General features: G+C 43.6%; 1 protein-coding gene across 1 annotated transcript in view; it reads left to right on the top strand.

The window, feature by feature from the left end:
- The first annotated feature begins 603 nt into the window (after positions 1 to 603).
- The window catches only part of EPS8L2 (EPS8 like 2), a 97,315-nt gene continuing 83,795 nt past the window's right edge, over positions 604 to 14,123 (top strand). The window contains exon 1 of the mRNA XM_035122136.2: positions 604 to 1,209. The gene's annotated coding sequence lies outside the window, so the exon portion shown is untranslated. The remainder of the gene's footprint in view (positions 1,210 to 14,123) is intronic.

The raw sequence follows: 14,123 nt of genomic DNA, 5'->3' as shown, positions 1-14,123 counted from the left end.
TTTATAGGGCTTACTTCCGAGGAAGCACGCCCTAGCTTGAGCTGGGACTTCAGTTTAAGCACACAGTATATCGCTTCAAACCCCGCTGGGTCCATTTCAAGACCCCCGGAAGCCAAAGGAAGTGTTTCCACCCGTTTCAAACTGAAGAACAGAAATGTACTTTATCCACCCCAGCAGCACCTCCCTTTTCCTGGTTTCCCTCTCCCTCCCTTGCAAGCCAGAGAGACAACCCATTACTTCCACCTTATTGATGCAACAAAACTGCTGAGCTCTATGCTGTGCTCGTTGGCATTTGTTGAGACAGTGGCTGCAGGGGGGGGGATATATTCCGAGTCCCAAATCCATCCATCTTGCTAAAATTGGGTAATCCGTGAAACTCTCTCCCTCTACATTTTGTTTCTCCGAGTTGGAGAGATGCGTGTGACCACACCCCTCCCAACTCGCGACACATTTTCCACCCTTGCGCTGCCAGGGCAGGCCGAGCCCGGCTTATTCTGGCTGGATAAACATCTCGCCAGACAGAGCGAGCCTGCCAGGCAGCCGCCAGCTCGGTGAGAGGCGGCTTGTGCCTTTCACAAACGTGGGTTTGTTTCCCCCCACAGCGTCGCCAGGTTGCTCATTTCCCTTCCCCAAACTGAAAGGGGGCGGGGATAAGATGATGAAGGAGGAAAACCTGAAGCAAAATCACCTCCTTTCTCGCCGAAGTCTCGGAGGGAATCAAAAATAAAGCCCCCTCTGCTGCCGTCTGTCTCCACAGGCAGCGGTTCAGTCCTGGTTCTCCAACGTTGCACCAGGTGTCAGCAGAGATACCCAACTCTGAGGCGCCCCGACTCGGAGCCTCCTGGTTATATAGTAACCTGTTGCTTTTGGCCGGTGGCTCCACCTCTCCCTCCTCCTCTGCCTGGGCTGAGGGAGCGCTTCCACCTGCTCTCAGTGGAGCTGCGAGGTCTGCACGGGGAGAAAGGAGGGCGAGGAGGAGCGAGAAGAAGAGGGAGCCGTCAGGAACCGAGAGGGTCGTTTCCTCTTGCCCACCTCAGCCCCGGGCACCATTTCCCCTGGGAAAAAGCCCTTTGCTGAGCACAGCAGAGCAGGAAGCCCCAAGTTCAGAATGGCAGAGAAGCTGGACTAAGAGGAAGGGAGCCGCTCAGTGGGGAAGGAACTACGAGGACCCAGGAAACTAGGAGAGTCTAGCTGGCCTCTGAGGGAAAAGTAAGTGAATTGCTGTTGTTTTTAATTTCTCCCCGCTCCTTCCCCGCCCTGCTCCTCAGCGTTTGACGACGAGCCTCCAAAGAATATTTCCCATGCCTAAGGAAGGGAGTGTGTTTGGGAAAGGGAGTGCTGGTAAAAACCTCTGGAAAAAGTTATTTTTTGGGGGGGGGCAGGATTTTCTCCATGTTATTTTGTGGCGTACTACAACATCCCTGCCCAAATGGGAAAGGTCCAGCAGGGAGTGCTGTTTTGGCAAAGGAAGACTCTTGGGTTAGAAAACAAAGTCTAGCTATGCTATCAGTTGCTCAGCTTCTTCGAAGTTTATTCCAAAGTTGGTTGGGTTTTCCCTCTGCTTTTATGTCTGCTTGGCTGCACTTTTGTGAAGTGGACCTCAAACTTACCACCATGGGAAAATGTTGGTTGAGTTTTGTTTTTAGTTTAGTGAAATCATATTGACTTGAACATTTGGCAGTGGCCTGGGGTGGGTGTGCGTGCTTAAGTATGGAAAATGCTGGTACAAATTCTTCTCAATAAATGCAAGTCATCTTAATTTAGAGCTTTCTGAAATGCTGCCGGATATTAAACCCTGGGAACTAATCACTGCGTTGTCAGACAAGTGGGGCACTTGGATATAATTGTTCCTTGGCTTTAATTAGGGCAATTTTGTATAATGTGCAGCAGCAGGACTGCTCTTCCATGCTGAGTAACTGCCTGGAAGTGTAAACAGAGCCATACCAGATCTTTCTTTCCTAACTCACAAATTTCAAGTTACTCTGCCGAGGGTCATTGCTTAATTTTTACATTTTGTACTCTGGATCCAGTTCCCAAGTACAAAAGAGATGCAAGGGAGTATTGTTTATTAACAGCACACTTGTATTTAATACACGAATGTCACACGCCCTTTCAGTTCATGCTAATTGCTCATACGCATTTTGTAAGAAGTCACAAGTTATGCATTTGGATGTCATTCAAAAATTACACTGATGACATGTATTTGGGGATTTGTGCCCATGTACAATGTGTAAAGATGTCCTAAGAAATTTGATCCATTGTGAATATCTGGGTTTTTTGTGCTCACCACATGACACCCTATAGTCATGTGAATAGAATGCCATATTAACAAGAGTTATAATTGCTCCAGCTTCCAGTTTACCAAAATGTTATGAACATTTACATAAATCAGGTGGGGCTGATGGGAGGCGTAAGCCAAAACATCTGGAGGGCATCAAGTTGGCAAAGGCTATTTCACAGTATTAGTGTGGTCTAGTTCTTCCATTGTCTAGGGGAAAAGATGGTCCACATAGAAGTCTCAGTCGATTGCTAATTTAGGTTAAAAGGACCTGTTATAAAACAAGAGGTTGGAATCTGCTGGGATTGTGAAATGCAGTAGTGTGTGTGGAGGGGAGGATATATCAGAGTGACCTGCACATTGATTACAAACAAAGCTCAGGGCCACCCCCTCCATATACTACTGCAACAGTGTGGGAGCTGCTTCCCCATAGCTTCATCGCCCACTGCCTTGCTACTGTCTGGAAGCCACAACTACATGATGTAAGGGTGGTGTGCAGCTCTTACCCATCCAATTATATCCCAACTGGGAGGAAGAGAGGAAATTTGTTGGGAATAGTCCATATGATTACTTTTGGCACTATTACTGCAGCAGCCTGGGAAGAAGTTACTGGGCAGCACTTATCGTGCTACTGCTTTAATGTGAAGGGTCTCTCTCAGGGTAAATACAGATGACTATGTCACCACTTGATCACCCCTAATGTGTCATTAAATGTTCCTTACCACATGGCAAGATAAGACAAACAAGTGGTTTTATCGGTTGGTTAGATGTGCAATGTGGAAAGGGACTACCTGGCATTTGACCGTCTGACTCTTCACCCTGGATCTTGCATCACTCATTCAAGCAATAAAACTTGCTCATAATTCGTGACAGGAACTTATGCGGGAAACGTTTTTATATTGAAGAGTTGAATATAAATTCATTTTAAAAAACAACAACAGAATTTCAGTTAATACTAAACATAATAAATCATTAGATCAGCCTCAGAGTGAGCCTCTATCCAAGTGCAACCATTGGGGATGGAATCCTGAAAGCTATCCCACTCAAAGGATCCATGCCTGCGGAGTTTGGACAGATTAAAAAATGAACATGAAATCATGAAAGCCAGAGTAGTCTAGACTTTGGACAGATAAAACCATGGTAATAAAATTATGAAAGTGGGTGTTGAACCTGTCTTCAAATCCCTGCTCAGGTTTGAAGTTCCCAGATGGCCTTGACAAATAAATTTCTTAAGCTTAGTGCATAGTCTGCAAAAGAAGACTGAATGAGATGATGACCACCAAGCTGGCTACATTTGAGAAATACTTATGGGAAAATGAGCAATGGCTAATAATTAGTTGGGATACACATAGATAACACAGTAATGAATCTTTTCTAGCTTTTAATCAGTGGTGAGCCATAACAAGAAGGTGGGTCAGATCTTTTTCTCCCCACCTCACAGCTAACTTTGACAGGTAGGTGGGACCAGGCAGCTGTCTTGTCATCTGACATCATAATTGTTCCAATGTAATGATTACATTTTAAATAATTATTAGGGGTCATGTTTGCCTCCTTGGTTTTTAAAGCAAGCTTTTATGCCAGTTTGCTTTGTAGCTTTGATATCTAAAACCTTTTTCAAATATGATGTGTTCATTTGAGAAATGTGTCTCTCAGCATGGGGCTTTAAGAAAACCACAGGTGATCAGTCTGTCTATGATTAGTATTAGCAAATCCCAGATAATAGAATTTAAATGGACACTACTTTTCTCATCCTATCTGCTCATTTCAGTGCACATCAGCCTTGTTCTGAGAGTGGAGTGCAAGTCATCATCCAAATAGGTTGGGTATTGTGATGTTCGCAGGTTTGAAATAAAGTATCCAATTAACCCCAAATGACAGTCATGTGAAGGTAATGTTCAACATCTTTATAAATGACTTGGATGAAGGAATTGAAGGGATGCTTATCAAATTTGCAGATGACACCAAACTGGGAGGGGTAGCTAATCCTGCAGAAGACAGAATCAGAATTCAAAAGTACATTTAAAAGATTGGAGAACTGGCCACAAGCTGACAAATTGAATTCCAATAGGGACAAATGTATGGTTCTGCACCTAGGCAGGAAGACCCAGATGCACAAATATAGGATGGGGGGACATCTGGTTTACTAGCAGTGCATAGGAAAAGGATCTAGGTGTCTTGGTGGACCACAAGCTTAACATGAGTCAACAGTGTGATGCAGCAGCAAAAAAAGCTAATGCTTTTCTAGGCTGTATCAACAGAAATATAGTGTCCAGATCAAGGGAAGCAATAGTACCACCCTATTCTGCCTTGGTCAGACCACACCTGGAATACTGTGTCCAAAGTATATTGACAAACTGGAACGTGTGCAGAGAGGGCAACCATGATGATCAAGGGTCTGGAAACTAAGCCTTACCACAACTGCTTGAAGGAGTTGGGTATCATAAACATATGTCTTTTCAGATTCAGCGTCTGTGCCAAGGGCGTACCCACCACGGGGCAAGTTAGGGCAGCTGCCCTACTCTAGAAGCAGGGCTGGTGGGCAGAGGCGGAGCACAGCCCGGCAGAGCGCGAGTTCGCCATTTCCGCCGCGCCGCACCGCACCCTCCCTCCAGCTCCCCGGCGCGCCCTCAGGCAAGGCCAAGCGCGGCGGGGAACCAGGGAGCGCGGCGCGGTGGGCGGGAACGCTGAACTCGCGCTCCGCTGGGCTGGGCTCCGCCTCCACCCACCAGCCCTGCTTCTAGGGAGGGGCACAGCCCGGCGGAGCGCGAGTTCGGCGTTCCCGCCCACTTTGTGGCCCCTCCCCTTTCGTGCCTTGGCCCCTCCCCTTGCCCCCCCCCTAGTTTTGATCCTTGGTACGCCCATGGTCTGTGCTTAATGGCAGCTCAAGCAATATGACCAAACTCTAGGGTTCTGCCTGTCTGGCCCCTCTGTCTTTACCAGAGGGTTGACACAGGCTGCCCTTGTGGCAGTGGTTTTGTACAGGACACACCTCCTTTTCTTGTCCTATTTTCCCCTGCAGTTTGCATAACATTTTTAGATCCAGCCCTTGAGGGGAAATCTAATTGCAGAACATTGATTTTCTGCTGACTTCTCATTATAGAGTGGCCCTATTAGCAGTGGTGGGATTTGCCTTGGTAGCTTCTAAAGTTCAAGCCAATTTTCCACCTTCTCAGTAGTGCAGTAAATCAGTTAAATTTAACTGCTATTGTGAATATCTGTTTTGTCATAATTATTACTGCTTTATTACTTTCTTCTCTTGTTGCATGACTCCTTGTTGGAACAATAATGACTGGCTGAAATGGAGGAATCATCGAGGGAAATGTCTCGTGGGCTAGAGTTATGCAGGAGCTATGGAGCTAAATATGAAGGGGTCAACCGCAGGGTGGCCAGATTAAAAAAAGAGGACAGGGTCATGTAGAAGCAACACCTGCTGGAATTCTCTCTTCAGCAGAGCTGTTGTAGCTTCTGCACAACAACTGAGGTGCAGGGGTTCTGTTGCCCTTTGCATCTGGCTGCCCTACGGTGCCCTAGTCAAATTGGAAGGCAAGCTAGAGGTTTTGGGATATGAGATGGTGGTGATTCAAAGCCAATCCAAACAAATCCATAGCTTCTAGTAGGTCTCATGAAGAAGAAAGGGTGAATTCTTCATATATTCATTTGTTTCATTCCATTTCTATCCTGCTCTTCCTCCCATAGGAGCCCAGGTTGCAGCACAATTCAAAATAAAATCAATAAAACATATACAATGTGCTATGAGTGATTTGGTACAGGCTGGCTGATACGAACAGCTTTCAAGGCTGTTGGGATGGAAAAGTCCCTTGGCTGGGATGGGTAAGAGTTGTTACTATATAGCAGCCTTCCCCAACCTGGTGCCCTCCCAGTGCTTAGGACTACAACTCCCATCCTCCCTGATCATTGGTAGGGGCTAATGGAACTTTTAGTCCAAAACATCTGGAGGGCACTAGGTTGGGGAAGGCTGCTATACATGATCAATTTTGTGTAGTCCAATTTTCCTGTGATAGTATATTGGGAGAGAAATGATGAGTCCCGTTAGATAAAGAGGTCTCTAGCTTATGCCTAAGTGGTCAAATATCCAGGCAGCAAGATGTATGGGGCAGTTATTGTGGATTTGGTAGCCAACAGTATAATTAGGAGCAGTGGAGCAACAGATACTATACAAGCAGGTGCTGGGCTGGTTGGAACTGAGCCCTTTTCAGATAAATGCAAGGGTGCAGCCTTCTAGCCTTAATTCCATCACTTGTTAGTGAAAATAAGCGGCATCCTGGCCAGACTCCTTTGATACGATGAAATGAAGTACAATGTTCTGCTCCCTTTAGTTGTTCTACAGCAGAGGGATTTTAGGAAGGCACAGCTTATGTTGCAGTGGCACAAGTATGAGAAAACCAGCTCAGTTTCCTCTTCTACACAATTCTTAAATGGTATAGGAACTGTTCAGTTGTATCCAAAGTTGGTCAAACTCAGAGTAGGCCTATTGAAAATAAGGGCAGGAATTCAGCGTAGCAGGAATTCCGTCAGTGCAAGCGTTTCAGCTTGCCTGGCAAAACAATCCCGCTTCTCCTCCCCCTGCACTCTGTTCTGGTGTGTGCACTCCTATCAAACCCTGAGCCAATTTGCAGGCTGTAGGAAGGGAGCAGGAGAGAAACCCTGTTGTGCTAGCAGGACTTGTTAACCATCTGGCCAAAGAGCCTAAGTTAGTCATGTGCATTGATTTCAATGTGTCTGCTTTGAATTTGACAAAGATGGAGACAACCCATTTCATTGTGTTTCTAGGCATTGCTGCTTGCTCGGTTGGTTTTCACGTCCATTTAAGTCCCTTGCGAGGGGAGAAGCAGGGCTAGAAAAGATAGTGCCGAACAGAGCAAACTGAATGGCATGGCTGGAGAATTCTTGATATATGGGCTAGACTTAGGGTGGAAGATTCTTACTCTTCATAGCACTTGAATGATCACTATGCAAGCTGTTTGTGTTGAGGGAACAGGAAAAGCTGGTTGTCTGCAATAGGTTTCTGTATTAATAGTGACTCAGTATTGCAGCAGAAATTACCTAGGGAGATTTTTCACCTTATGGAAATGGTTCACCCAGAAGCATTTGGTATTAGAACCCCCTGCTTCTGCAATAAAAAATATGCTTCCATTTTTAGTTGAAAGTGTGTTACGAAATCATATTTTGTTTTGCAGCTGTAGTAGGTGTATGGTGAAGAAGCGGGTATGTGTTTGGTTTGGTATCTTAAAACTAATAGTTCTTCCCACTGCCCCTTAATGCAAGCGAAAGGAGGATACCAGCTTTGTGATTCAAATCTGTTACTGTATCTTAAAAGTCCCATTCATTAAACAGAGATCTTTTAAACTGACGTAGGGGGAGGGGTTTGTATGTTGTGTATGATTTTAGAATATTATTGTGTTTTAAGTTACTTATCATTCAATTTTTTTATTGGTTGCTGTTTATGGTCTCCTGAAGACCACAGGACATTTACTGTGAAATACCTATGCTTTGTTTACTCACTTTTTATGGAACATTTGCATGACATCATAAACAAAACATCCTCATCTCATGTTTTCCCACTCAGGTTACATTTATCCAGAGCTCAGAAAACCCATCAATTTAACCCATGATTTGGAGGGCACAGTTTCTGAGTGTAGATGGCCTATTGCACTTGGAATCTATGCTCTTTAGCCTTTCTTTTTCCAATCTTATATCTGTTTTTCGTGTCTCTTCCCCCAACTCCCCAATTGCAATGGTGTCACGATTTAGAGTGCAGCAAGAGGGGGGGAGATAGTAATGAGCTATGTGGCAGGTGGGGGGAAGAAGCATTTTAACCATTTCCATTGACAGTGGTCCAATGAAAATTACCCTCTTACCAACATTTGGGACTGAGGAATAAATAGGGAAGAGGGGTGGAGCTGGTTTCTTGGCTACAGAAAGTTATCTGGATGCCAGACGTCTGAAATCAGAGGCGTAGCAAGCCCAGGTGGTACCCGGTGCAGAATTTTTTTTGTCCCCCCCCCCCCCCGCGGCTCTGGCTCTGGCAAAAAGTGAAAAACATGAATTGCAAAAAAACCTAGAGCTTACAGAACAAAACCGACTTCAGATATGAAATCAGCATTGAAAGAACATATAAGAACAGTTTAAAAATCTCATGCAACAGGGGGAAAAAATGTTCCCCAGTGGGGGGTGACACTCGGCCAAGTGTCACCCCCCCCTCCAGGGTGGCACCTGGGTGATCCGCCCCCATCGCCCCCCTTTGTTACGCCACTGTCTGTAAACCAGGGATGGCTAACCTCTTTTGAATCAAGGGCCATATTGGCCCAAGATCAATCCTCTGGGGGCCACATGCCAAAGTGGAGATGGATAAAATGTAGAAGTGTGGGGCACTGTTTTTAAGGACACATTTTGGGGTTTCAGGGAGTTGCCTTTTGATACCACAGCAAAGGATCCATGGGGCTGGTCAGTAGAATTTTAAATTACTAGGGAACCCATGAGTCCTTCAATGCTGTCCCTATTGCTGTCTTAAGGGACAGACTATTCTGTCAGTTTCCATTTCTCTCTAGTTCCTTATCTTTCTCGTCTTAAATTAAGAGCTCTAATTGCTGCATTAGTTTGTAGTTTTGCTTTAAATTTCCTCAGGAAAATTCATCAGCATTTTTGCGCAAATTGTGTACTTCGTGCAAATATACACATTTTTGTATGCAATTTTGCCTGACACACAGTTTACAAACAGTTTCTCCTATTTTTAAATTAAATGAATATTTTGTTTTATCTATTAAATTTTGCACAACCACTCATCTGGGGATCACAGGGTGGTTTACAATATAAAAACACAAAAATACATAACATAGTAACAAAACAAAAAACCCAATATCCTCCACAGTTTGAAATGCCACAGATAGTTTACTTATTTGTTTTTTTATTGGTTTTCATTATCAAAAATACAAATTGTTGCCTAGAAATACTAATTTGGTCACATAGTATCATATAGCTTACAACGACTGAGTAAAAGAACAATAATAGAAGAAAATGTAAAATATAATTGAAAACAAGATTTGGATTTGTAGACAGAGTTGTTGGAGAAAACCAGAGCATTAACAATTACAACATGATACATAATGTCTTATGATGTTTAAACTGGGGAATACAGGTAAATAATACAGTAGTTTTTAAACCATCAATATTTTGGATTTACAAACATTTCACTTTTCATCCCTTTGTTACTAGTTGTGTATACCTTAAGAAAAACTTTTAAAAAATGATAAGGAATGGAGGGGGAGAGAAAGATGTGGAGGTCGGGAATAAAATAATTTAGACATGCCAGTATTATACACTGTAGTAGGCACTGCTAACAGTTTTCACTAATGCATTTTGTGTGTTATTTCCTGCAATATATGCATTTTATGCACTCTTCTTTCTAAAATATATACATTATTTAGTTGGAGACCTGGTCCCAAAATTCAGAGCAATATAGTTCAGTTTTGGTTTGCATATTGTGTTCAAAAGTGCAAATTAAGTAGGTTTGCACTAAAATCTGAACCATCCCTGAACACCCATCCCTTGCTACCTCTGTCACTTTGGATAGAAAGGCAGGAAATGTACACACCATTCCATTTTTCTCATTTTATTGAGCCGCGCAGTACCACCAAATATTGTGGGTGGGGAAGCCAGGAAGGGAGGTCAAACTAGCTATACAACTACACCCTTCCCTACATTTTCTGCAGTGATTGAAAGCTTTCGTGGCTGCCCTGGGTGGGTTATTCCAGCCTGACTGCGTGCTTGGTGTAAAAATAATTCTTTCTCAGGCTTCACTCTTGGCCTGACTTCCTGGATCTTTGTCTACTACTCCCTCAAAACTCCCGTCATCATATTTCCTGCTTTTTTGACAAATGTGTATACTTTTGGCACCCCTTTTCCTCTGGGATGCCCACAAAGGATGAATACACTACATATCTTCTAGTTTTCCAAGTCCCTCAAATCAGGAAGGAAAGTGGACAAGCAAGCTACCTCTGCACCCACCTCCCCTTGCTACCCGGTCACTATGCCCACCTCTCTCCAGTAGCTATGGGGATGACTTCTGAAAGCAGGGAGGCTTCTCTTTTCATGTAGGCTCTCTCCCCCCCCCCCACCCCCACCCCCACCACCCATGCAGAACCCTGGAGAATGGTGAAGGATTTTGAATGTCTGGGTAGGATTACTGCCTTCTGACAATGTCAAATTAGCTCATGGATTTATGCAGTACAGAGTGGTTCAGTTCAAACATCACAGTAAACCATGGTTTATTGTTATGGAAACAAGTGTAGCCTCCTGCTCCCCCAGACTCAGACACTCTTCTCCCTCCCCCCACCCTCCGCCCTCCAGCATTGCTACAAGAAGGTGGTGGAGCGTTTTCGCTTCCTTTTTTTTTTTCCATTTTCAGCTTGTTATGTCATCTGAACCTGACAAATTGAATTTAAACTTCGCTATGGTTTGTTTGAAACAAGCCAACCTTCAAACTGGCTTATGAAGCAGTGTTGTTTAAATAGCCCATAGTTAAAATTAAGTGTGTTTGGGGGTTGAGCATGACAGAAATGGCACGAACTGAAATTGGAAGTTGGAAGCAAATGCTTTCTTAATTCCTCCTCTCCACATTTACAAGTCCAGTGAAGGCTAGGCTCATTACTAACATGATAAAGATGTGGTATCCGGGCACAGCCAGTGTCTCAAACATCAATTTCAATGTTATAACAATACATTAGAGCAAGTGTGTCATTTGGTGTGGGTTTTAACTTACTGTGAGTAGTGTAGCCTTCTTAAACCTGACATCCTCCAGTTGCTTTCAGTCTGAGCTGTCATGTACTGGCTGAGACTGATGGGAGTTGTAGTCAAAAACATCTGGAGGATATCAGGTTGGAGAAGGCTGAAATAGCATGATGTAAAGGGTATAACTGCACCAGCATTTTCTGCTGTGACGGGACAGTGCTCTGAACATATTGCAGAATTTGGAGGATTCATGCAGTTTGAGCTCCCTGGAAGAAGAATTTTCTTGTTTCACATTTGAATTGCCCCACCATGATCAGTGTGGCAGGGTGTTGCACACTGTAGCACATGAGTAGGCAAACTAAGGCCCGGGGGCCGAATCTGGTCCAATTGCCTTCTAAATCCACCCTGCGGACGGTCCAGGAATCAGTGTGTTTTTACATGAGTAGAATGTGTCCTTTCATTTAAAATGCATCTCTGGGTTATTTGTGGGGCCTGCCTAGTGTTTTTACATGAGCAGAATGTGTGCTTTTATTTAAAATGCATCTCTGGGTTATTTGTGGGCCATAGGAATTCGTTCATCCCCCCCAAAAAAAATATAGTCCGCCCCCCCCCCAGGTCTGAGAGACAGTGGACCGGCCCCCTGCTGAAAAAGTTTGCTGACCCCTGTGCAGATACCGTGGAATAATATACCTCCCGTTCAGAAGGCATTTTTTCGTTTCAGTTTTACTGCAGTGAGGCGTTACTTGACTCAGTATAACAAGGCCATTTTTTAAAAGAGTGCGCCATGCATTTAAGGTAGACTTTTGACTATGAGCTGAAAGGTTTTGTTTCAATCTATTTTACAGTGAGTTCCAACCACATTGTTTCCTCTAGAAACAGCTATTAACTTTTGAAAAAATATAGACAATGATTGTAAAAAGATGGACATTTATAAGCCCCCCAAGTGTCTCAGGCCCAACCCTTGAAATCACCATAACACACTTAGTTGCATCCTGGACTCCCGCTTCCTATGCCCACTGTTCCCCCAAAATATCCATTGTCGATGAATGCAGCCCAGTTTAAACGTGGTTCCCTTAATCCACTTTTTCTTCCTACCTCATAAACCAGCCTTCCCCAACATGGCTGACCCCTCTAGAAAGGCAGTTCTTGCCTTTTGGGGCTCAGCCTCTGTTTGGGAAGCTTGCCACACCCACAAACCTAATGAAATGTTTTTATCACCATCTAGCAATGCAATACAAAAAATATTGGCCTATTCTGGTAATATAACAGGCTGCATATCACAGCACCAGAGAGTAAACCATTGAGTACATACTTGGACAAGATATGGTTATATCACTTCCTGTCAGTTTCCCCTGAAAAACTTCCTACAATTATTTCATCTTCATCACAAGGTCTTGGTCCCAGGTTGCCTGTTCCTTTGGTGTTCTCAGGAGGATTTCCTTCAGAAACTTGATGCTACTGGGTGCAAAGCTGTGTCTGGAACTTTCAAAGCTGCTACTTGGTCTGCGGTCTAGAACTTCAAACACAGAACGCCTGTGTGCCAGTCCTGCCACCAGCCTAGCCAAAGCAGCGCCTGTTTGTTTTGTTAAAGTGCCACTCCCCAGTGGACATAGCATTTGCCAAGTTACAACTGAATATGGATTGTTAGCAAATATCCAAACACACACACATATATATACACACAGAGGATGTGAGCAAGAGCTAAAAATGAAAGACTGGCAGGATAGGAAAGTAGCCACCCCTATGTTGAGCTGGAAGGCTCAAACCCCATGAACAATGATGTATGGGTGTGTTTCTGCAAAAAGCAATTGCTGCATTCACAATGATAAGAGGGAGGTGAGGAGTTGGCTTGCTACTCACATTGCCATCGGTTTTTGCTGCTCCTCAGTTGCTCTGTGTGCACAGCAATGGGGAAAAAGGTTTCGTCTATCACTGCAGCTGGAGTCAGACATTGCATTCTGAACCCTCAAGAAGATTGTGGTTGGAGAATCAGGAGCATGCCATAGACACTCACACGCTTACCTCCCTCTTCCGCAGAGATTCTACAGGTGTGCAGTGGGTTTGTGTCACTGACAGATCAAGCTTGTAATTGGGTGAAATGTTTTAACCAAATCTCTTGTTCCAATGCTTTGGGGAAGGAACGTTGAAACAAATATACAGCCCTGCTCACGTTCTTTTTACTCTTATACAAGTTCTGTTTCTAAGGAGCAGGAAAATTATTTAAAGAGTTCTGATAGAGTAGTTGGAGCTTAAATCCATCCAACCCTTCCCTTTGAAGCACTCTTTTCTTTAAGATCATACAGCTCCCCCCCATTTATTTCCTTTAATTTAATCTTGTTGTTTTTTTAGTGTTGTGTTGCTTGTTCTTAGAGTCATTGGAGTTCCAGTCCAACCTGTCTTATAATGTTTTTGATCTGAGAATTCAGTGTGGTCTATTTAGTCCTAGTGTCTGGACTATGCTAAGAGATGCAAACTTAAATTCAATTACCTTGTAGCTACAGTCTCTATTAGAAGCTTTACATATAATTTCAGGAATCGGATAACAAATTAAGGATGACAAGCAAAACCTTAGTTCATTCATGTCCACAAGGCATCTCTGCCAATGGCAAACTCTTAGTAGTTGCATCATAGTTAATAATAGGTGGAGTGAAACTTGAAAACCAAATTGTGTGTGTGTGTGTGTGTGTTTTAATTAATGCATATAGAGTTAATTAGCATGGTGAAGTGGCTACCACTAAAAGAGAACACTTACAATACCTCCCTTCCATTCATCAGAGCCATTGTTTTTAATCTACAAAAATAACTACGGTATAGTATATCGAAACAAAATAAAAAAATTCCTTCCAGTAGCACCTTAGAGACCAACTCAGTTTGTCATTGGTATGAGCTTTTGTTTCGACTACGTCAGACCAACATGGTTACCTACCTGTAACTATAGTATGTCAGATACTATAGTGCAGTGAAAGGTGTGACTACTTAAATGTTGTATATTAAATATTACATAAAGCTTGGGAAGCTTAGTATTTCTTGAAAAGCATTAGGCAGAGGAATTTACTGACCTGTGTACATTTGTTAAATAACTAGCAATATGCCCCCG

This window comes from Zootoca vivipara, chromosome 1 (genome assembly GCF_963506605.1).
Source record: "Zootoca vivipara chromosome 1, rZooViv1.1, whole genome shotgun sequence".
NCBI lineage: Eukaryota > Metazoa > Chordata > Lepidosauria > Squamata > Lacertidae > Zootoca > Zootoca vivipara.
Note: the sequence above shows the minus strand (reverse complement) of the source record. Positions and strands in the feature narration are given on the sequence as shown.